Source organism: Lagopus leucura, unplaced genomic scaffold, assembly GCF_019238085.1.
Source record: "Lagopus leucura isolate 7727_CA_CO unplaced genomic scaffold, USGS_WTPT01 Super-Scaffold_100012, whole genome shotgun sequence".
NCBI lineage: Eukaryota > Metazoa > Chordata > Aves > Galliformes > Phasianidae > Lagopus > Lagopus leucura.
In genome coordinates this window covers 4,347,185-4,371,898 of record NW_024962267.1, presented here as the reverse complement: position 1 = coordinate 4,371,898, position 24,714 = coordinate 4,347,185, and the positions used below count along the sequence as shown (strand labels likewise).

At 37.8% G+C, this 24,714-nt stretch overlaps 1 long non-coding RNA gene across 1 annotated transcript; it reads left to right on the top strand.

The window, feature by feature from the left end:
• Positions 1–1,830: 1,830 nt before the first annotated feature.
• On the top strand, positions 1,831–24,453 carry LOC122181655. The gene is made up of 3 exons (XR_006179532.1): positions 1,831–1,869; positions 7,634–7,705; positions 24,348–24,453. It is a non-coding gene; the product is annotated as an uncharacterized LOC122181655 (long non-coding RNA).
• The last annotated feature ends 261 nt before the right edge of the window (positions 24,454–24,714 follow it).

The window sequence follows — 24,714 nt, the reverse complement described above, 5'->3', positions numbered from 1 at the left end:
TATTCCATTTATGAATACACTGATTATAAATTCTTATATACAAATATATACCAGGAATAAAAATTAAAATACTATTGATAGAACTAACTTTAGAACACTTCTTCAAAGCACATCTAATTGCCTGTCTTCTGCAGTTATCACTGATGGAGTTAAGAAGGGAGTCCTGAATCCATATGCAACCAGTGATGTCAGTGCAGCTTGCACCATGCCCTTGTTGTCCTTCTCAAAGACAGACAGGTGATGACTCAGGACATATTGCTTTTTTCCTTGCCTACCTCCATTTCCTGAGGAAGCCACAGCCCTTCGTATCACATAGTGTGATAAGCATCAGTCTCATGATTAAAACAAGTCTCTAGGCCAGTAACAAGGGCTGTTAATGTTAGAACTCATAAGCATTCTGGATCACTCATCGAGACTGCTTGTGTGTGCTGTCCTGTTACTGGACTCATGCATACCACACAACAGAAAACGTCTGAATTTTCATCAAATACTAGGTATGTCTTAAAGTGCAATAAGAGGCCATGTCCCACAATCCTCAAATATCTGTGTAGGAGCTTTGCATTTTCTTCTACCTGAACTATTGGGTAAGGCTGAACTATTCAGTACCTGAACTATTCAGTAAGGCTGCAGAGAAGAACACGCCCATCCAGTCTCAGTGTCACTAGAACAGAAGACGAGAGTGGTTAAATTCCTCCTTCAGTTTCAATCACCGTGTTTCAGGCAGGCAAACAGATTTTATACACTAAACATTCAAACTGAGAACTGCATTGACGGAGACAGTTACAGTTTCTATCGTATGCACCTTCCAGGATAATGGGCTCAATATTTTCCTTTCCTTGTTTATTTAATGAGAATACTTTTTTTTCCCACTAGTGACGTAGGCACTTGGTTAATCTTTCAACTCCTGCAGAGGAGACAAGGAGACTGAAAGAATCGCTGTGAGGTGGCTGGACACCATTTACCCACTATGTGTCATATATATACCTCTCATTCTTTCACTACTGCAGTTCAATGATAAAGTGCCTGTCAAGGTCAGAAACACAGTCACAGAAGGAGGTCAAAGGGAGATGGTTTACAATCCAGCACTTAATTAGTTCCTTCTAGTTGAAGGAAAAAAAAAAGACATCTCTTATAGTTATCCTACTTTATTCAATAAAAAAAAAAACAAACATTCCAGTGTGTCCAGTGACACAGAACAAGTACCAGAAGCACAAGTACCACCTCAGCATAGGTGAGGAACTTAGAGGTATCCCACTTGTCAAGTCCTGCCAGACGTGTGTGTGTGTTTGTAAATTAAATCTTTGAGGCTCAATCCAAAGCTAGCTGAAAAACTTATTCCCATTAATTGAAATCAGTTTGGAATTAAGACTTACCTTAAAAATATTGTAAATCATTTAGGATAATATTCCCTACTCTCTCTTTTGATTGCATTGTGTTGTGAGAAATGCTCTGCGTCTTTTAAAATATTATACTGTATTTATTCAAAACAAGGCGTGTACTGAAGAGAAAAAGCCTATTTATTGAAAGGTGCATCTTGTCTTCTTACAAAATATACACCAATGGTAATTAGTTCCCAAAGTGAGCAGAGTTTTAACAATGCTTAAGAGAACAGACATCAGGACAGAAAATACTAGTAGACAGCAACCAGTGTATGGGAACAGTCGAGTCACAGCCTGAAGCACTGATTGAGCACCTGGGGAAAGGACCCAGTCAGCCCTGGGAGCACAGGTGAAGGCAATTCAGGTGTGCCACCAGTAGAACCTGGCTGCAACTTTCTTCGACCTTATTTAAGGGCTGACTGCCCCTAGGGAATGATCTTTTTCTGGAGATCTCTTCTTTTCCCTGCAAACCTAAAATCTTCTGATATGGGTGAGCAATTTTCTTTTTCCATTATTTTATAGCACCTTTCTCTCATTTTGGTCCATCCATTATCACACCTCTGTAACATCTTTCACATTGTACTGATCTGCTACAGTCCAGACTGAATGAAGGTATTTTTTTACTGTTATATAATGAAAACTAATGTAAGTTAGAACGTGTATTTTACTATTTGCCTAAGCCTGCCATTATCTTAAAAATGCATGCACTAGACGCTCCAGAGCAGGGCCGTCCCTGGGGGTGTTTAGAGGCCCTGTTCCTAGCTACCCCTGTGACAATACCGAGTAGCAGCTGGCTGACTGATGGCCCCTGTCTCTGAGGAAGGCTGACAGCAGCCTTCCTTAGCCCCAGTGTTGAAGCACTCATATTTATGTTCAAGAGGAGCAAGTCCCAAATTTCTCAGTTTCTCATTAGTGGTAATCAATTCCGTGCATTTATTCTGACTTAAGCCAGAGATTTATGATTTACAAGGGAGGGCAGCAGTTGATTGATTTCATTATCCAACTTTCCTAACATTTTAGTAGTCTTTGGAGTTCTGCAGATATACTCAGTTACAGGAATAATCCTATGAAACTGCAAAGTGTTATTTGGTAAGTGCCTTTTCAGGTGTTTGTCTACAGAGGAGTTGTGTGAATTATACTGCTTAGGCATTATTAACTCTACTGTTTGCAGCCACATCTGTGTGGAGTGATCTAGATAAAAACAAATGCAAATAAGCAGAGTATAAGCATGTCTGATGTGAGCAATGTGGTGTTTATGCTATTCACGCACATACCAAACAAGTATTTGCTGTTTACCCTTTTGCTGCATGTACTATACAGCTGTCTTGGCATGTACTGACATGTCAAACCCTTGTGTAAAACATCAAAGGCAGACTTTCCTGCATGTGTATGGGGCATTGGACCCATGCAAAGCAAAACAATAAATTGCTCTTCTGATTTGTTTATATCGCCACCCTGACTTGATAGTGCTTCAGTTCCTCTCCTGCTTGTTTTACAAAGGAAAGAAAAACAACTGAGAAAGCAGCAAGGAACAGGGATGTGCATGTACACTACTTTCCTGTTTCATTTAGCTTGAAATAATTTTGTCTTTAGGAATTAAGATATGAAGTTCAGAACAAAGGATCATGCACATAAAGTTTTCGTGTGGCCTAACCATCTAGAGCAGGCAGTAGATTCCTATTGCAACTTGCTTGTCACGTGGATGTGAAAACTTTAATTGCAGTTATTTTGCTTCATGTTAGCCAGTCTGAAACATCTGAATACTAGCTGATATAAACATTCACAACTGGAATTATGTGAAATTTGTTCACATATTTCACTGTGTGCTACGGAATACTTGGAACACTTCAGCATTTGAAGGACCAGGAGTCAGGTCACAAAACCTGCACGTGGTTGTTCAAAACTAGCACTTGATCAATTCCATCAAAGGATTGTATCTCAAATACACTTCTATAATGGCTGCTTCTGAAATATATTTTTCCTTTGAACTGATTCACGTGACCTTTATACAAGGCTGCTAAGTGGGAACAGTGGATCATCTGAACAAGGACTCCTGCATGGCCAATTACCCACTGAGCTAGGCAGGCACATAGGTACACATGGGATGGAAACAGGCAATTACAAGAACCAGACACTGCTGAGAAGCAGGTGAAAACAGAGGTGGGGCTGAAATGAGCTTTAGAAAAAAAAAAATTAAGTGGATGAAAGGACAAACAAAAAAAAAGAAGGTTTTGTACATTTTCAGGGTGGAGAAAGCCACATGAAAGGATTAAAAAATCCAATATGGTCACTTAATTTTACAAATAAAAGTTTATGAACCTGATAAAGTTGTGAAGGATCTAGTTTTAAATAGCAAGTAAAGAGTATGGATATATGAAAAAAGGTAAGTGGAAATGTTTCCTACTTGAGTCAGTCAGATTTTGTATTGGACAACGGCGTAAGAACTTATATTAATTTCATAAAAGAGGTTGTGAATTTCATTTGTTGCTCATTTATTAAAGCAGCCTCAATATTTTATATAGGCTAATACAAATGAGCAAACATAAATTTGAGAACTGGGTAAACATCCTAATGACAGCTTTAATAGGCTGGAAAGGCAAAGCGAAAATTTAAATACAAATTAACTCAGGTGAGAGGGAGTTGATATTTCAATTCTGGGAATTTGATACTGAATTCAGTGTAAGGAAGAAAAATATTTTTCATACATTACTGGAAGAAGTACCTAGCTGCCAAAAGGTTTGTTTAATCCTTTGAAGGGGATATAGCAACTTCCTTAGGAGCAAAAACATAAATTAGAGTTTGTGTTGGTTGCAGTTTCAAAAAAGCCAGGGCATCTCGCCACACCTGGTGACATGCACAGAAATCAGTTCTCAGCACTCCTGACACAGCAGGAGTTGCAGCAGGTTGGTGCAGAGCAGCTCTTTCAGGCAGATGTGTTTTGTTCAGCTTCTGGTCCAGGCTGGTGAGGTGTAAATCTGCTGCTCAGAAGAGTGCAGCGGCTCTAGCCTAGTACTCTGCCTGTGCTGTTATGCACTGACTAGACTAAAGAGGATAATTGTTTTCATGGAAATGTTTCATTACTGCAAACTCAGCAAAGCTCTGTAACTCAAAGAGGATACCCTCTTGGGAGGGTAAAGCAGTATCTAGCTTTGGCCAAGAAAGGTGTCTCCACAGCCACGCATCTGCTCCTTCATTGGAGGAGCAGTGCTGATGGCCATTTTCCATATCCTAGTAAAGGCACCTGCAGTCCTGGTTTGTTTATGATGAAAGCTGAGTTCACAATGTCTCTACTACCTCTCTTGGTGGCAGAGAGGGCAGAGACAACAGCATGGTCAAAGCACTTGGCAAGACTGTGTGGGTCCCACAAAGAAGGGCTGAGTCTGATAGTGGAGAAAGTGATTTAGGAGATGGTACTGGGGACAGATGGGTACTACTGCAATTACAAAATTTACACTGAATCATACTACTGGGAGAAGGACCAAAATAAGAACTTTAGAAACGTGATCTTTCGTACTGATATGAATTGGTATTTCAGCCTAACAAATCTCTGTGGAGGGCACAAAGAAGTTTGAACAGTTGTTCCTTATCCCTCAATAATAAGAAATTATGTATGTGTGTCTAAGACTAGATTCTGATCCTGAAACTGAAACAGCAATCTCTCCTTAAGCAAAATTCATAATCTTCTAAGATTTTATTATGTCTAATCCTGGCTCTGTCTGCACAGCTGACTCATGGGTTTAGTAAACATGTGGTTCATGTTGGTGTTCACAGTCTCTTTTACCCTGACTTAATCCATCCCAAGGGAATTAAATTAAGGGGAAAATATGTGATCCTGCAATTATAAATTACATTATAATCCAGGTAATTATAAAATTGAATGCATTAATGTTGTGTAGACAGACAGCTCTAATTCTGACTACTTATAATTTTGAAGTGCTTGATTTTTTTACAATCAATTTAATTTCACTTTAACATTCACCTGAAACTTCCTGCACTTACAAAAACAAAATCTGCTGGATGAAGATGGATTTCTAACCTTTGGAAGTATGATTGTGGCTTATGTGCTTGCAGAGGATCATCAGGAATATCAGGCCTTTAGGTCTACTTTCTTAAGCCTTTATTAGTTGAGTTCAAAGAACAGCAGAAAACTAGAGAAGTCTAATTTTCTCCAGTTTGGGCCACCTGCTTTTCCAGAGGGTTTCAAAGATGTTTGCTGTGTCTGTAAACCCCTGCGCTGGGTTCTCCTGTGAATTTTGGGAACTGAGGTTTCCTTGAGTCACATTCTACTCCTGCTTTGTGCAGTATTATTCCCTTGTTCACGTCTTGCAAGATGCTTCCTGTCTACAGCCTGTCCCATCAAGTCCTACCCACTACTTTCTCCCTCTGCTTCATTCTTTTTTGTTCAGGTCAGATTGCCTACCACTTCTTTTATGCTGCCTGGGCATCAGAAGTTGGAAAATGTACAGCTTCTGGCCCAGCACTGCAGGGCCTTACCCTCCTGACAAAAGCTGGAATCGTCAGAGAGCTTCAACACCAGCCTCCAGCTATACTGCAAATAGGCAGATCCATACAAGAATAACAGTGGTCATTTCTTGTCTGAAGTGGCCGAGCTTCTTCCCTCTTTCCAAGCTTGCTTCAAAATATAGATGGCTGGAGTATCTCAACAGAATGTGAAAGAATTTACTACAAGCAAGATTAAATATTTTCCCCTAACTTTATCTTGGAAATTACTTTTTTCCTCAACAGCTGTGCTCTCTAAAACTTTCATGTCTAATGTGCAGAAGGAAATTTTGGGGGAAAGGTATTTTGTCACTGAGATGGATTGATGAGCTGGAACCTGTTGCGCCTGTTATTTGCCATGATTGCATAACACATTCTTCATCCATCACCCTTAAAGGCCCACTGTGGTTTTGTTCAATAGCTTTTCTTCCTAAAGCTGTAAGACTGGGTGTGACAAATTGTGTTGGTATGATCTGGTGCCTTAGAGAATGCTGGCTTCTTCTTGTTGGGAAGTTTTCCTTTCCACTTGCTATGAAACCAGTATTTTGGCGTTCTTGTAGCTTTTTCTCTATTTGCTTCACCTCAAGTTGTCAGAAATCATTTCCTTCAGTTCACAGAGTATCTAAAACTTAGATTTTTATCTTCATAGCACAGAATTTCTGAACAGATTATACTACTGTAGCTTTGTAAAGTGTATCTGGCTGTTTTTTCAATGTTTAGTATGACTTCATTTAATCTCATATAGCCTATATCGACTATTTGTTATTGTTCTCATTGGTATGTCCTTTTCCATTAACTCTTCATAATCAACTGTGAAATGGTGGGCTTGAAATCAAAGGGCAGGAATGGGCCACTTGTGAGTTGTCAGAACATATTAAATCACGTCCAGCCTGCAGTGACAATTATTTGATTGCTAATGTGATATTAATAGTCAACAGCTAGTACAGATATTGACAGTTTTATTCCAGTGATACAAGGTATGTGTTTCTGTCTGCTACAAGTAGAGTTATATTAACTTTGAACTGAGAATAAGTGGGAGTTAAAGTTTCCATTGTGTTCTCTTTCCTGTGTTACTGGAAATTTTGCTCTTGATCTCACATGCCAATATACATACCTTCAAACAGCAGGTTGTCTTTGGTTTTGCAGCATGCATTTGGTATTGCTGACTGGTTACATCCATGGCAAACTCACACTCAGTATTTTTAAGAAGGCCCAATCTGCAGAACCTTAGCCTCGCCAGAAATGTTATCCATGTGATGTTTGTCTATGTCTGTGAGATTGTCATAGATACAGTGCCTTGGCTTCCTCTTGTCTCAAAGTCTTCTAGTATTGGACTGATTCGCAGACTGTTTCTTTCTGGAGCTTCTGAGATTTTTTTTTTTTTTTCTTCCAAAGTCAGTTGTGTTTGAATTAAAAGCAATTCAAACACCCCCTCATAAGGCTTCTGTTTCTTCTGGTTTAACACTAGAGTTTTCTTTCACCTTTCCAAAAGCCATATTAGTTCAGATCGAAAGTTTGTCTTAACCTATTATCCTGTCACTGTTTGTGGGGAGTAGCAAATGCCTGGGGAAAATAAAGCAATGGTACTTTCCTAGAATACCCTTCTATGAACCAGGAGTATTTTAAAGATTTAGTAATTTCCAATTTACTTAGTTTGCTTTTTCATTTTGATGAAATATCTGGAAATATATGTTCTTCTATTTAACTGAGTTTTGGGAGCAACACTTAATTTACTTCCCTTTCTTTTGTTTCAGATGTCCTGCCTGCATGAGGAGGATGCTGTGAAGAGGCATAATCACCAGAAAGTTCAAAGAACATGTATAGAAGTAAGAATGTTTAAGAACTAATGCTTTTATCTTGTCAAACTGTGCACTGAGATTAATCTCCAACGTTTTTATAATTCTATGATGTGTTCAGACTTAATAATGACATTTGAATATGCAGTGCAAGCTTGAAGTCTGCTGTAAAAGATAAGTTAGCTATAATGAAAGTAAGAACAATGAAAAAGAGTGTCTAGGAGGTCTCCTTTTCACACTGTAATGTGCAGTAATGACTCAACAAAAGTAATGATGAGAATGACACAGCAAGAGGACCAAGTGGGTATTTTGGTTAGTTCCTACTACAATTAAGGAAACCACAAAACCACATCAGTCCCTACTCTGCTGAACCAGAGACACAACAGAAAACAGTGATTTTTGTTTTTAGAACTGCAAACCACAAGAATAAAAGTTTAGTTTAGTGTCAGGAATTAACCTGGATTTCTTTCAGAATCCTGTTGACATGTAAAACTAATGTGTTGCCGTGCTTGGATATGACATGAAGCAAGCCATCCAGGCACTGGTGTCATGTATGCCACGTGAACTGTAAAAATGTATTCCATTTTACACTTTTTCCAGGTGGAGGTTACTTGATTCTTGCAAGAATAAAGACGTATTCCAGCCATATTTTATGTTATACTACAAAGGGAAAAGCTAATTATCTCTATTTAAATGTTAACACTTTATTTTCATTATCAACTTTTTCACAAAATAGACAATGAGTGATACAAATAGGGGAAAATGATTATTCTATATTCCAGGCATTTCTAAAGTGATTCTGTATAGCTAGGCCTGATGACTACTAACAGTGCTGTTGTGTTGTGTTTGATTTACTTTTTTTTTCTTAAGAAGACATGCCATGATCTTACTGTTATGCTTCTTTCTCAGCAGTACTCACATGCAGCAGGTAGAACCAAACAAATATCTGTCCCACTGACCCAGAAGGAGTCCTGAGACCTTTCTGAGCAGTTTCCTCTAAGCCTTCTCAAAGCAGCTATGAAACTTGTTGCAGGGTCCTATAATGTCTCTAGAGCAGGACAGACACTCCGTATCTCAGAATCTATAGAAGACTATAGAGTAAAAGCAAGGCTGACTCATTTAGAAAGTCAGCCCTGCATCAGTATTGGTCACAGTTTCTCCATGTTTAGCTCTGTTGGCTTTTGGGTATGCAACAGTGGAGCTGTGTGAACAGCTGCAGCACAGCCAAGAATCCAGAAACATAGCTGGAAATGTTTTTGGCTTCTGAAAACATCTGAGTCTCACAAGTGTAATTAGATCTTTCTGCAAATGGAAAACTGAAGAATGGCATTTTTCTGTGATACAGATCATAGTCAAACTGCTTGTAGTTTTAAGTGTAGCAGTATTTTAAATCACTCACTGTACACTTTAAGTTGGAAATAACCTGTAAGCTCCTTGGTGTTTGACATCTGTAGCTGTAATGAACTGGCAAAATGGTTAGCATTCTTCCAACCACAAACCATAGATCACATGTTTTTTTCTCATCTGCCTTTGAAAGTAGAGGCTATGCTGAAATTAGCCTATAGGTTATGTATGAGAACAGTAATCTTTTGACCAAATATCTGTCAGGATCTGGGAATGTTTTGCCTGTTTGTGAATATTAATAACTTAGTAAGTAGAGAATGTATATGTTGATGCTCCAGGTAGCAGTATGGGGCAAGGTCGATACTTTTTTGGGCACTCAAGATTCAGAGAAGAGAAACATGATGAAAACCAACATTGTTTAGTATAGGTAAATCCAGAAAAACACTGAGGAATACCAGAAAGATTTCATAATGATAGGTGACTGATACTGAAATATCTAGATCCTTCAATCTTTCCAAAGGATCAACAAGTATATGGTATAGTACAATAATTCAACTGTGAGCTTTGTTTATTTAGCAAGGAAATGCTGGCAGTCTGGACAATGACTATGAGCTGTTCTAAAACTGTACTCAAAGCTAGTCCTCCTTTTGGTTGTGATTCTTAGGGAAACAAGTAGGTTTCATATGACAGTCCAGTTGTCTTAATACACTCTTGTCTTAAACTGTTTTCTATTGGTGAGAAATACTTTGGAATCTTCTGTTAAACATCACTAGACTAGATAATAGTTTAATATATTCATTGTTAAGGAAGAAAGCACTCCTATTATTATATCAGAACTTCACATGGTAAAAATGATCAAAATGTCTTAAACCCTTCTCATCTTTCCCTACAGAAGCATTCAGGTATTCTCTAGTTCAGAAAACATTGTCTTCCAAAGAACAAATATAGTTATGAAATATTAAAAAAATAGTTTTCATAGTGTAAGTGTCTAAATACGTAGGTCACTACAAAAGTAAAGCCTCTTATTTCTGCAGAAACTTCAACAGATACAAAGAGCACAATAACGCTAGCTGATAGTGTTTTGTAGCTGAGAATTTGTTCTATTTTTCAATACAGTCACCACCCTTAGTGATACATTTTTGCCAGTGATGAATAAGAGCCTGCATGCCATGCTTGTAAAAGTCTACATGGCTGTCCAGAATGTAGCTTGTCATTCACATTGCTATTTCCACTACTGAAGCACACCACCCACTGTGTTCACATCCACTGTTTGGTCTTCATAAACATTCAGCAAGCATCAATGAATGTCAGTGGATGCCAATTTTTGCACATGGAGGAATTCGGTTGCACTTTTGCTCAATGTGCACTTCCATGTTGGATGCTGTTTTGTCAGAGTGCTCCTCTGCTGCCATCTGTCACATGGCAACACCATGCAATGGAGCATTCACAGACAGGTTCAGCCTTTACTGCCATACATCTGCCTCTGATGTTGTAGGCCAACATAAGAAAATAGGAGGCATTACTTTCAGAGCAGCCCTTGTATATACTATAATTGAATACTGGGTGGTAAGTTAAAAAGGAAAGGAAGTCACTCATTTTCTGAGCAATTCTATGGGCAATTTTTGATAAAGGAGTTCTAAGGAAGATCTCTTTATAGGATGTTCTAATTGAGTGTTGCTTTCTACCTTTGAAGTTGTAGTTTATACAGTACTTCTTGTTGTGTACCCTTATACTACTGGTATCAATTCTTGAGTCTTTAGCAGTTAAACTTCTGATATTGCTGTAAGTTCATTATTTAGTGAATCTAAAAGTCAGAAAAGAAAAATGTTAATACAGTTAAATGCCACTAGCTTTCTAAAGTAAAGCTCTTAAAATATTGATCTAAAAAAAGCTAAAAATGAGACTTAATTTCTGAATTGTGAAGACCTTATGCAGTATTTTTATGAACTCATGTTAGAGGTGTCAGGGGGTTTTGTTTGCAATAAAGCAGAGTTGACAATTTGCTAATACTTATGAGTCTATTTCTGAGCTTTCTTATTGGAAACAGTTCTGGAACTCTGTGAGTCGTGCTGTTCAAGAAACAAGTGATAGACACTTAGCTTTCTGAACTGTGCAGCATGTGAGGTGAACCAAGGCAGAATAATTGCAATGCTTCCCAGGCCTTTTCATTTGGAGATTTCCAACGCCTGTTGTGGCAGATCTCTGCTTGGCAATCTTCTGTGCCTGCTAGAATAGTTGTCTCTTCTCTCTTCATTGGAAGTGTTCCTTTCCCTTTGCTTCTAGTTTAAGCCTTTCCTTGAGGCTTCACAGTTTTACTGTACCCTGTTGGTAATTGTACCCATAAGCATCTGCTGTACCTGCTTTAAAGAGGAAAATACCCATTTAGAAGTAAGGACTTCAGCATGTCCTTGCTTTAACCTGTATGATGCTAGACTTCTGGTTGGCTCTTATATGATAGGAAGGTAATCTGGTGCACCTGTTCCCATCCCTGTTGATGCACCCTACAGAGCCTCCTCAGCTGTTGCACCTGGATCTCAGAGGACTCCAGTGTCAAATTTCTCATAACTCTTTCTGCAAAAAGAGAACCAAACAGCAGCTGACTCAGAGCCACAGGATAGGATGTACATGCTATTCCTTCTTCATGATAGCAGCAAGCATAGGTTTTTCAGATCTTCATCTCTTTGCATGTTCTTCCCTCAGTTTCCCTCCTCAGGGACATGGTAGCTGCAAAACCTGTGCAGATTCTAGACATTTCAGCTAGTGCAGGTCTGCAGACCTTGGTGAAACAGTGGAAAGCATATTCCAAATTTTCATGTTCCCATTTTGTTGGTACTCTTGAGTTGTTTTTTTTTTTTTTTTTACTTTGGAATTCCACCTTCCTGATTTTGCTTTTTATCTCCTTGTTCTGTTGTGTTTTTGTTTTGTTTTTTGACAGCTACAATTGCTGTCTATCATATAAATTACTGGTGCTGCATCTTTTACCCAAAATAATTGGGTGACGCTTCCTTCTATAAGCTCTAATTGTTTTTGAAAGCTGACTCTCATCATCTTCATCAGGTGATCCTTTGTCTTCTTAGTCCACTTGGTGGAATCAGTTTCTTTGGCACACCCATTTACTTAGCATATCCATTTTACTGCTCAGATAGATCTATTTAAATGTTAATAAGCCTCACTCTTCCTAGCACCCAACTCAGACATCCACTGTGCATTTTTCACTGCCATTGGGTGTCTCAAAAGAAATTAACACATTGACTTAAGATAATACAAAATGAAATGACTGGCTTGGTTGCACTTCGCATTCCATAAAAAGAACACAAATCTTTCTTTCGTGCTCAGCATCTTTGCATCCTATCAGTGTTATTTAGCATCCTGGAGCTGTTTAGAAAAAAAGACTGTGCCTGTTGCCTCCTACTCAGATGTAAAGATACTTTGTTGAATTTAATCTCCTTCATCAAATTTCAGCTGCTCTGAGGATTTATTCTTATATGGTTGTGCACTGCGTAATGCTTACCAAGCTTTTTGCACAGCTCACCAGTGTTATCACACAGCCGTCACAAAATGAGTTGGAATTATATTTCTCATCTCCTAGGCCAATTTGTTGTACTATGTGGGAGAGTTTCTAATCTCAGTTATACCAAAATCAATTATAACATTCTGGATATTTGCCAGCACCAGATCAGATTCTGATTCATTCTTGAGTCTTGTGCTTCCCCCCCTTTTACTTTTCATTATGAAAATTTGCGTCACAGTCAGAAATTGGTTATAAAATGGTATAATTTTGCTAATGTGTTTTATGTTTGGAAATTTCTATTCAAAGTTAGTTCTGTAATTGGGCATGCATACTTGTGTTCTGTGTGTGTTGAATACTCGCATTGTTCGTTAGCCACAAAGGCCTGCTTAAATCTATGTTAAACTGTAGCCATCTTAAATTCTTTTTAATTATTAACACAAATAATTGATTTTAAAATCCTTTGCCAAATAAGGAGTATGCTATGACAACTTGCTCTGGTTTTGGATTGGGGAGGGGAATTTTCTCCCCCCCTTGACTGTGTATTATGCTGACTTGCTAGTAAAACAAAACAAAACCCACAAATGCTCACTTCTCCAACTGCAACAAAACTCTTCTTTTGCATTATGCAATTTACTCTTGTTTAGTAATGTAAACATATCCCAGAAAGCAAGGTAGGTTTACTCAAGTCAGAAAGGATGTAAATCGCCCCAGAAACTTTCAGCGCTTTGGTCAAAGCACCAAGAAATTGGGTGTTTTGGTGCATTTTCTTCCCAAGACATCCACTGAGCTTTCTCATCAATTAAGTTCACACACCTCTCAATTGGAAAGCTTGTTTGGCATTCAATGAGAGTTTTTTTTCATATTCTTTAACCTAGCATTTTTACAGCAGCTACTAAGGGCAATCTGAATAATGGAATACTTCCTCTCCACCTCCCACCTTCCAGGTATTATTCACTTTTTATTTTCAAATGTAAAAAGTAATGGCAACTTGTTACTATCCACATATACAGGAGGTTGGAAGCCCAACCTTCTCAAATTGGACCAAATATTGCACTCATTTACATGGTAAAAGTCAATGTAAATGGAGCAGTAAGACAGACTATCAACTGCAGTCAGTTTGTGACTGTTTTGTTTGCTCTAACCTACATATCCACCCATTTTCCTTGCTTTTCATTTGCTTCCACTTCATATCAAATTTGTGACATGACCAAGGATGTCTACCTATTACATGAAGGCTTCACAGTGTTAATGATCTTCCCAGTGCTTTTCATGCAAAACAGAATGAATCAGCTGGAACAGAGTGTTACAGTCAGTCTGTAACAATTCATTTTGAAGCTGTATCCAGCTAAATTGGTGAGAGGTAGTAAAACTGTATTTTTCCATAGGAGGGGCTACTACGTAGGGATAGCAAGGGAGAGTTGAGTGATACTCTCCAAGTGATAAGCGTAGCTCTCATAGACCTGCAAGGAATGATGTTACCCTGGAAAAAATAATCTTACAGAGTTCTATTTGGCGGAGTAACTTTTTCTGGAGTCTCTTTTGGAACTTATTATTTTACTGTTGCAATACTTATGTTAGGGAACAAAAGCACAATTATATTTTGGAAATTCAAAAAGTCATATGTGACTGTCATTTCAGTGCAGTGCTGCCATATTTCAGCTACTCAAAGCACACCAGGGGCTGGGTGCCTATGGGGAAGACTCAAGTGCAGTATTATGTTTCTTGTGCATGCTAGTGGGCAAAGGCAAAAGAAGTAGTGATGTGTTGAAAATGGAAAAAATTTTCTCAGAGATTGTCCTGAAATGCAGGGTCCAAGATTTGCTATCAAATCTGCTCTTCAGTGGCAGTCTACTCTCATTACTATTATTTTTTTTTCTAAAATGTATCTCTCATCTTTTGAAAGCTGAGTTTTCATTATATTAAACAAAAAAAAAAAAAAAAACCTTACAGACAATAAAGGTTTTAAGTAAAAGTTGAAAAACATCCAAAATCTTCTCTGAAAATAAAAGCCTCTTTTGTTCATGCCTACTCCTCTCCTCTTGTACCACTCCCCAGCCAGTCTTGGGAGTTATTAACAAATAGAAACCTTTGTTAGAAATTAGTTTTGGTTGAAAAAGCATTACAAGAACCTGCCTAAAGGCAGAGGTTATCTAACAAATATTTTTCTTTTCATTTCTTATTTTTTCATCAGTTTGCAGTGAATTTCTCATTTATTGAGCAAATAGTTGAAACAACGTGCAAATATTGAATAGTTATTATCTGAAAACATATTGTGAAATATTCATCTTTGTTAACATCAACTTCAGCCCAGAATAAATGAATGACAAAAAACCCTCTCCATACTCTACTATCTAATATTATTCCATTCTTGCTTTGTTAATTATATGCACCGCAGTTCAGAGCCTCAGCATGACAAGTGGATGCAGAATAGAGATGATCTCTGCCTTGGGGTTTATGATTACTTTGCTGGCTGAAATAAACAGGGTCATCATGGAGAAGCAGTGGCTGAGGGCCACAGTCAAAGCAGCAGGCTGGGAAAATGGCCCTCGCAGCAGCTTTCAGAATGCACTGAGTGCGGCAAACCTGCATTTGTAAAGCTGGAGTACAGGATTTGGCAGTAACTGGAGAGTGAGATGATCACAGTGGGTCAGTGGCTTTTAGCAATTAATTTAGGGTATCTTAAACTTGTTTTGGAAAAAAGAATGTACTGCAGCTGCACTGACTTTGGCTCACCTGCCTGGTTAGGTCAGGCATAGGAGTGTTTTGCCTGGGAGGATGCAACAAAACAGCGCAAGTATACTCTGTGTTTTGTTTACAGTTAGCAGTTCACAGTTACTCTGGTGGGGAACTACTGGGACTCCTCAAAGGGTTCCAGGAAATTAATACTGGAGAGACCAAGAGAAATCATGTGTTTGATCTCCTGTCCCAGATAGAATTGGTTTTTTTCCCTAAAGCATTCTAAGAGATGCTTGTACTGCAAGTTCTTACCAAAAAAAAAAAAAGCTTCAGCAATGAAGTTGCCATAATTTCCCTTGACAATCTATTCATGTGCTCCACAATTTCTGTCTATTGGAAAGCTTTCCGTGGCGTATAATCCAAGTCTCCCTTGCTGCTTTTAGCATGTTATCATACCCACTAAGAGGAGGACAAGAAATAAGTAGTGTAATGCTATCAGACTCAAACATTATACTGAAAAATTCTACACCGTGCATGAAGTAAGGAGTTATGCTAATGCATACTAACATAAAATGAGTGTAGTCAAGCCTTCTTTTAAGCAGCTTGAAAATACTTATCACTATATGGAAATACATGTAATTTCCATATGCAAATTCTTTTATTAAAAAGGCTCAATTCTTCATTCTGTAATTGGCTTTGGCTGTCAAGCAACATGCAAACAATAAATTTCATCTCTTTTTATAGCACATCTGCTACTAATAGATGACAGTCAGTTGGCAGAACTGGTATCCCAGACGCTGGCATAAAATCAATTTTTTTCCCCCTCATTTCATTCACTTCCTGCCAGTTGAAAATCACAGCCTCCTAAAAATGGTATTGGTTCATACTGGCCTTGAGAACAGAGTGGCCCTCAGAACTGATGCCTTTACAATGTGCAGTGCCTTCCCTCTCACCTTGTCTGAGTGAGATTATGGACTGGCTTACGCAAGTTACAATTCAAAGTCAATAAGAATGTCAAAATCTTTTTCTTCTGTAATCTGTTCTCAGATTACAAGCATTTTTCCTCATTTGTACTAGCACTATAAATTAAGTAATTCCTTGTCACTCAAACATGCTGACTTTTATGTGAATTCGCTCCTTTTTCTTGTCTTAATCTCTGTCCGAAAAATCTACGATCTGAACAGATCACTACCTGTTGGAGTGTACGTCCATGGATTCACATAGGTTAGCTAAGACTGTCCACCTACAAATTATTTGACTCCAGTGTCTGGCTCTGTGCTTCCACCTTCATGCACTTCTAGTTGTAGGTCTTAAAACACTTTGCTCAAGTGTTCACTCAAAATCAACATAGGGTAAGTTCTCCCTCAAGTCACTCCCTCTCATCCAGCTTGTTTTGCTAACCTGGCATATATTTTACATTTGAAGAATAATCTTCCAAAAACCCAGGGAATGGCGAAACACCAGAATAACTTCATGAGATCATCCCAGGATCCTGACTCCAGCAATAGCCAGTAGCAGATGATCAGTATCCTGTTTCTGACAATAGCTGACCGCAGATGCCTGGGGAATAGTGTAAGAGGAAAGTGGGCACGTAGCAATAGGTATGTCACTGCAAAGGCTATTTCTGCATCATTCTATGCAAAAGCAAGAGGAATGAGTACTCCATAGATCATAAGACAGATTCTTGTGTCACTGGTGGTTACAAATTACAAATGTTACAGAGAATAGAGAAAACAGCAGTAGCTTTTTTGTTCTCTGTGAAGAGTAGTGCTAAATACATCTTTAGACATAATAAAGTCTTCTCATCTCTAGGCCCAGGAAATTCCTCTGGAAAATTGAAGTTGTTATTATTTGGCTCATGTCTAGCCTTGAAAATACTTCAGTGGCCTCAGTGCAACCTCAAATGTACTTCTAAGAGGCTAATGAGTATATTTCATTGCATTATCCAAAAACCATCTTCCCTCATGCTCTGTGATACTAGATCAGATTTTTAAGAGGTTTAAAAAAAGCCCAAACGAGAATGGGAAATGAACTCATTTTGTGAATTGTCATTCCACAATAGAGCAGGAGTAACAAGTGCAGAAGAAGCTTCCACTTCTGCTGCTGAATTATCTGCCAGTGGTGGATGAATAAATATTTTGAATGTACCTGCAGAAGGGAGAATCTGGATGAAGTCATAAACAGGAAATACCTCTTGGTCTCCTTATTGCACTTAGAGCACTTCTAATTTTAGTTGCTTTTTTTCTTTTTGTTATTGTTGCAACTTAACTCAGAAGGTCAAGAAATAGAATGCCAGCATTCTTAAATTTCTATCTAGATAATCTTGTTTCTAATGTATGTGGGATGAGACTATCTTGGCACTAATCAGATCAAAGAGAGGTGACTACGCATTTGATACTTTGGGCAAAGTAATCTGTCTTACTTTAGAAGTATTAAGGTTGCAAAATGTAGTACAGAAGCAATATAGAAACAGGAAGATCATTTTTTATTTCATCCATAGTATGTTGATTCGATGAAAATGAAGATATTGTAAGATCAGCTTGATATGGATTCTAAATACATCTGTAATAAAGCTATGATTAAATAGTATGCCATTAAATAGCACCGTTCCCTGTGATAGGAGACCTATTACCTGTAGCTTGCTTGGGAAATATGATTTAGTCTGGTTTGCCCTCATTTGTAAGGATGTTCTAGTAACGTCTGAACTGAAATGAGTTGTGAACACACAAAGCCAAACAAGTTTAACAGATGGTATGATGATGACCTCACATTGTTGTCTAGACAGACTAATTAAATGACTGCATAACAGGAAAAAAAACTCCAAAATTGGGTAAAATACAGGTTTTGATGAAGATAAAAAGTGAAGCTATGTGACGCATAGAAAATTCAGAAAGCATATTGAAACATGTTCCATGGAGTGATAGTTTTCATTGAGATGAGATGAGGCCGCTTTGGTGGCTGCACCTGCTGGCTAAAATAGTGTTTGAGTAGATTTTCAGGCTTAGTATCTGTATGAAAGTCTGCTTCTTAGACCAGGTACTCTGTAAACCCAAGAAAGACAACCCAGATGTACATATTGACTTTAAACCAGATCTGTATCTAGGTGCTCCTTTGCAGGGATATTTTCCAAATCTGCTTTTCCCCTGTATAATGCCATCAGAGGCAGAAATAACTGCCATGGGAAGCCGGTAGTTTATCAGTGATTGAAGTTTTCCTTAACGATTTTAACCATTAAAAAAAAAATCATCTGGTTCTGAATTGAGATTTTCTTATTTTGTGCATCTAATTCAATTAATTTTAAAGTGAGAAGAAGAGAGCGATATGATTATTTTTTATTCTGTTGCCTTGGTCAGTGTTGGAAGCACCAGAAACAACTTACAGAAAGGCAAAGTTAGTGAGCAGGCAACAAGATGCAGGAAATGCAGCAAGGGCCACGGCCATGGTTGATTATAGTTTCTTCTTGTGAATTTCATCACCACAAATATGTGACTAAGTATATTTGCACCGATTTGAAGGAGTTTTGAGTCACAGTATCTTATTTTGAAGAGGCAGTGACTTAAAGAATTTCTGTGCAATTTTTTTATTTTCAGAATGTAAACAGTTAGCAGGATGAGGACTAAATCTTAGTAGCTCAGAGGAGCCCAATTACACGGTGAGGCCAAATAAGAAGAGTCTAATTCTAGCAGAGTTAACATTTTGAACATCTGTAAAGTCTAACATGAACTGAATATTGAGTAATAGCAGCTTCATTTGTTATAGATTATGGCATATTGCTATTTATTTCAGTGCAACTTCTTTTCCACAGGCTTCAAAAATACTGTTTTTAGAATAGTTTTTAAGGGTTATGCTAGTTCTATGGAACTGATTTTTTTTATCCTTCCTGACAACCTGGGACTTAGATCCTTGTGTGAAAAGCTCTCACAATGCAGGAAAAAAAAAAATAAAATCAAATCAAACCAATGAACGTGAAATGATCCATGTATTTCCCAACATACTTTTTATTCATTTAAAGTTCTAATTTTAGGCTGTATTCAAAAGCTTTTCAGGACAGAAAACAAATGTTGAAAACAGTAAGAAAAAAAGTTTCTTATTTCTCAGAGAATTAAAGCATGAGTAGACAAGTTATTGAGCTGTTATTACTGCAAAGCTGAATGTTGCCTGGTTAATATCTCAGACAGAGGTAATTTGGGGAAAAAACAAAAAACAAAAAACTTACAGGCTTTGGAATGAGGAATTTTTTTCTATTTCTGATATTAAGAAATTGCCAGCTGCTTAAATAAGCTTAGTAGTATGGTATGTCAGCCCAAGTACTGGGGAAAGACTCTTTGGAAAGATTCAGTGCCAAAATCCTCCAGTGCACATCTGTATCATTAAAGCAGCCTTTGCAAAGGCACATCAGGTTGTTCTTTGACATGAAAACAGGACAGATGAGCAGCACACTAGGACTTGCGCTTTACTGGTAGGTCTAAGTTTTGAGAAAGACACCTCCAAAGTCTCATTAAATACCACTCCTTGGAAAGATGTGATTACAAACACAGTATAATTTATTTTGCTAGTGTGCTTCACCACAGGGCTGTAATCACCAGCTGTCTGGTGTTTGGGGTGTGAATACATACCTAGAGCTAGAGGATTAACAAAAACATCAGAGCTAGATTGTGCCTTGAGGCACAATTGATTCTACTTGATTCTACTGTCCTTCCTGTTACATCTTGTGATGTTTTCTGTACTCACATATTCATCTCATAAGACATCCATGTGAGCAGCTCTGTGGTTTTGTTTTCATGTTTAAAACAAGTCGCTGTAATCAGCTTTTCTGTAACCTTAACTGTAGTTGTTATGACCATATTAAAGTATTACTTTCCAGGCTCAGCCTTGATTTAGCTCCATGATTAGAGGCTTAAACTCTAGTGTGGGGAAAGTCTATAACAAAATTGAAGCTCTCTTTAATTTCCTGTGATTCAGCATGCTTGACAGCCACCCAGCCTTTCTTCCCATGCTGTTATGTTTGGGACTTGCCCTCTGATTGCCAGTGGATTGCTGCTACTTCTCCAGCTAGTTGTTCTAGATTGCATCAGTGATAGATAACCGCTTGTCCAGTGCTGGCTTGGAGGCAAAGATATGCCAACTGAGTATGCAGTTGTTGTTAAACAGACCCAAACCTCACCAAAAGCACACTTATTTCAAGATGAAAGTGAGTTTTCAGTGATGTGAGCATGCTTCGGATTAATCCCTGAGATGCTTTCCTTATTTAAAATGATAATGGGAAATATTAAGGATAGGGATGTAAGGCCAGGACGGAATCTTTTCAAGGGATAATTTTTTTTATGGCTACTACATTGTACTGTACATTTTTTATGTACTACATTGCTTCTTAAATAAAGATACAGAAACAAATGTTTCATTCCTTATATGGGTATGTCTGCATTGACTTTTAGTACAAGAATACAGCCTGTATATTTAGAAAATAATGTAAACAATGTTACAGGAGCAGTCTTTTAAGTTTGTTTCCGGAGCGCATTTATTTGACAGTCCCTTAGTGTAGAAGCCTGTTAATAGTATTTCCTAAATTAAAAAGCCATCGTGAATGGCCTCTCATTCTTCTGCTCCAAAAATAAGTACAAAATGAGCCAGCAGCGTTGCAGTCAGAGAGCCTAGGAATGTAATTCTGAAGTAGCTCCAGCTGTGAAATCTAGGAAATCAGCCAGGCTGGTTTCGGCTCCCCTTAAACAAGGAACTTCCACCTACCAATAAAAGGAATGGGCACTTTGTTTATCTTTCCACAGGGTACTGATATACATCTTAAATGTGTCTAATTGAATCAGTCAATCAGCTGTCAAGATGAGTCCCTTAGTAGTAGCATTGAAACAGTGATAACCCACCAGCAGATAATGAAGTTCTCTGAACAATTCTGAGTGACACTTGAATACAAACATCTGACAGAAATTTTCAAATTAGATAATACCTTGGAACAGGTGGCTGGCACATCTCTCTGCAGTTCAGAAAGCGGTAGTGCCTGCTATTCACCAGGCACTGAAGAGGAAATTGCTCTCCCACAATGTATTTTTTCAGTCATAGTTCATAACAGTAGTGCAAAGCTTGGTGATTGCTTCTGAGAGATTACTTTTTTGCTTGGATTTGGAGAGTGTGGGTTTCTTTTTGCCTCTTACTTCAGGGGTTATGGTAGGAAAGACTTCAGTCATAAGATAGTTATTTCTTGCTAGATCTGGACAATGTGTGATTGGATTCAAAAGCTAAATTAGAAATGAGAAAAAAAAACAGCTTAAGTGAAATATGTCTTCTCACATTTAAAAAAAAAAAAAATCTGTCTTAATGGTAAAGAATTTTCTTTACAGTTATTTTGTCCTCTAAAATTTTTTTAAATGAGGACTTATTTTCCAAGGAAAAACTGAATGTTTTTAGTTGAACTTTCCAAAATTAGCTCTAATTACTGTTGATTGTATAGACACACACATATATATACACCCTTAAAGCTATTTTACAGATTCACTGATAATTTCACTGATAATAATAATTTCTCTGAAAATGTTAATGAGAATTTAGCATTTACATAAAATGCTTCTCTTTCTTTTTTTCTTGTAATGCCATTTGCTTACTCATCTACCATAATTGCAGGTACATCTTGCAGTGGGCATCTGATTCCTCTTTTCTGTCTAAAGAAAGCTAGGAAATGGCATGTTTTCTTGGTAGTTCCTTGCATCATACTAAAAAATTTTCCTGGTACATAACAGATCTGGTTGGACTCCCTTCCAACCCCTACAATTCTGTGATTCTGTGATCTAAATTATTTCGTTTTTTGTTTTGTTGTGTATAATGTATACCTAAATTGTACCTTCTGTTTTTATCTCCACCTTTCATTTTTGTGTTATTTTCCATAATTATCACTCACATAACTCAGCCTTACTTACTAAAGAAGCTAACTGAATTTTTGAACCTGAATTCACTTCATACTTTTCTCCTGCTTTTGTGACATTATTAGTTGATGGTTAGTTGGTTGGTTGGTTTTTTTTGTTTGTTTGTTTGTTTGTTTTAATATTCTAAGTCTAGGAAATGTTAAGGACATACATGTTCTATACTGACAGAATTTCAAAACATTGCCTTATTTATTTGAAATTGTAAGTAACTCAGGGAAACAATTTACTCATCTATGAGATTGTACTTTTTCCTTTTTCACTTTATGACATAAGTGCTAGTTCAATTTAAAAACTAAGCAGTTATAAAGTTTCTAGTTTGCTTTCAACCTACATTGGCTTGGCTTTAAATTATAATCTAAACATAATCTCTGCATACATGTGTCTGTTTTTTAGATGGTCTGGGAAATATGAAGGTTAAAATTAAGATACTTTTTAAGGAGTGCCTGTCAAAGGTTATGAGGTTATCGTATAACTCAAAAATACTTTTTTTAAGTGTGCATAAGCATATATGTCTTCTGGGTAGGCATTTTAACAGAACGATTTCCTAGTCGTGCTATGAAACAACATAGATGTTCTTTATTCTTTTTTAAATGCACGTAACTGTGTGAGCAGGACTTATTTCAAATCAGTCTCATAGCTTTCTTGATTATTATTAAGATAAGAGATTTACAGAAGCACTTTGGGTTTTGTATAAGAACTGCTTGGCCGAACAGAATCTAATGCTTCTGAATAAGAAATTGTGCTGTGAAGTCCGGAATTAAAGATGTCGGTTATCCTTCCACTGTGTGTTTCTTAGTTGACTGACTTCCACTTTTAAAAAGACGCAATTTCAAACTGAGGCTTTTCTTATGACTGATAACATTCATCACGTTTTCCTCCTGTGTGACTTGTGCAGGATTTTCCAATGGCTTGTAAGGAGCAATCTCTTACCTTTCCCTTGGCTGACTTTACCAGGTCTCTCTTCCTCCTCTGCCTGTTTTTACAAAACTCGTTAGAACATAATTATTGCTGGAAAGTCTTAGGCAGTGTCAAATCTGGTTGAACCAGTTGGCCAGTTTTCAAAAGTCTCCGCAGAGTAGGAGATACTCAGAAACATGCAGGCAGTGTGACAGCGTGTGCTTTGTTGCTTTGGAAATTGGTGAAATAGACAATAGTCGTGAACTTTATTTGCTGAATTCCTGTAAATTCAATTAAACCATGTCATCAGCACTCCAGTTATCAAGCCAAAAAATGCACTGAGGGATTTTTCTGCTCAAAAAGCATTCAGTGGGATGGCTCTTATTAAGACCCCCTGCCTCCTTGTCACGCTAACATCTGCTTACTATGCTTGAGAAACCCGGTATGTTCTGAAACCAGTGTTTACAGAATTCTACAATGGCATCTTTCTTCACATCCCTGCTGCTTTTTTTTTTTTCTTTTTCATGAGTTTGCCAGTGTGGCAAGTGGCTGTGAGGGTTTGGATGCCTCAGGAATGGGGCTTGTAAGGTGAGGGAAATCACAAAATTACAAGCATTTTCTAGTCAGGCTTTTTATTATTATTATTATTATTATTATTATTATTATTATTTTATTTTATTTTAGCAGCTTAAGGGAGCTGTGCTTTGGAGCTGTGATGTAAAGTAATGTTAGCTTGCAGAAATCATTGGTAACATGCTGGCATGCCAGTAGCTCTCAATGCAGGTTTCAGTGCTGTTGCATCAACCTTCATTTACCGTTTGTGGTTCTGTGGCCAGAATATTAGTCAGGGTATTAATTCACAGAATTTCTGAGAAACAACACGCTGGGTGGGCTGTAGGAGGAACTAGTTACTAACTGGATTTACCATTCTGCAGACAACCCTGTCCCTAAAGGGCCCAGCTCTTAGTCAGCAAGTGGCAAATGAAGTACTGATTTATGAAAATTAATACATTAGATAGGCATGATGTATATTATCAAACAGAATTGCCCTTCCCTGGAGCTTTGCACAACAGACACGTTTGGGAATTAGAGAGGTCAGCCCTGCTGTGAGGCAGAAGTGACAACCGTGAAAGCTGAGGACTTGAGTGTTGAGTACTGGCACTTAGCTCATAGCGTCAGTACTCAGAAATCATAATAGCTTTCTAACTAAGGTTTGCTTGCAACAAAGTATTTTTTTAATGCACTTGCAAATTTTAAAAATAAAACTCTTATTAGGGCCTGTACTAATGGTCCGCTTTTTTCTTTCTTTCAGACCTATAAAATATGCCATTCTACAGTATACTGAAGAAAGGTTTTTTCTTTATAATTTGGCTCAAGTGACAGCTGAAAACAAAGGAATGGGAGAATGGGGAAGGCTCAGTGGTGACAATAGCAGGAGAAACCAAGAGTAAACCATCCAGATTACAGCATTGCTGTTCACCATTTCAGCTCCATTTCAACTTGAAGAAGAAGAAGCAAAACACAGAACAGGCAGTAACTTACCCAACCACTGGGGCTGCAGTTTTAGAAATGAAAAGAAATGCTGAACATATATGTCATCATACACAATAGCAAAGATAAACGCAATGATGTTTCAGGCTTTCTCTGTGGTGCTGTTGGCACGCAGCAGAGTAATTACC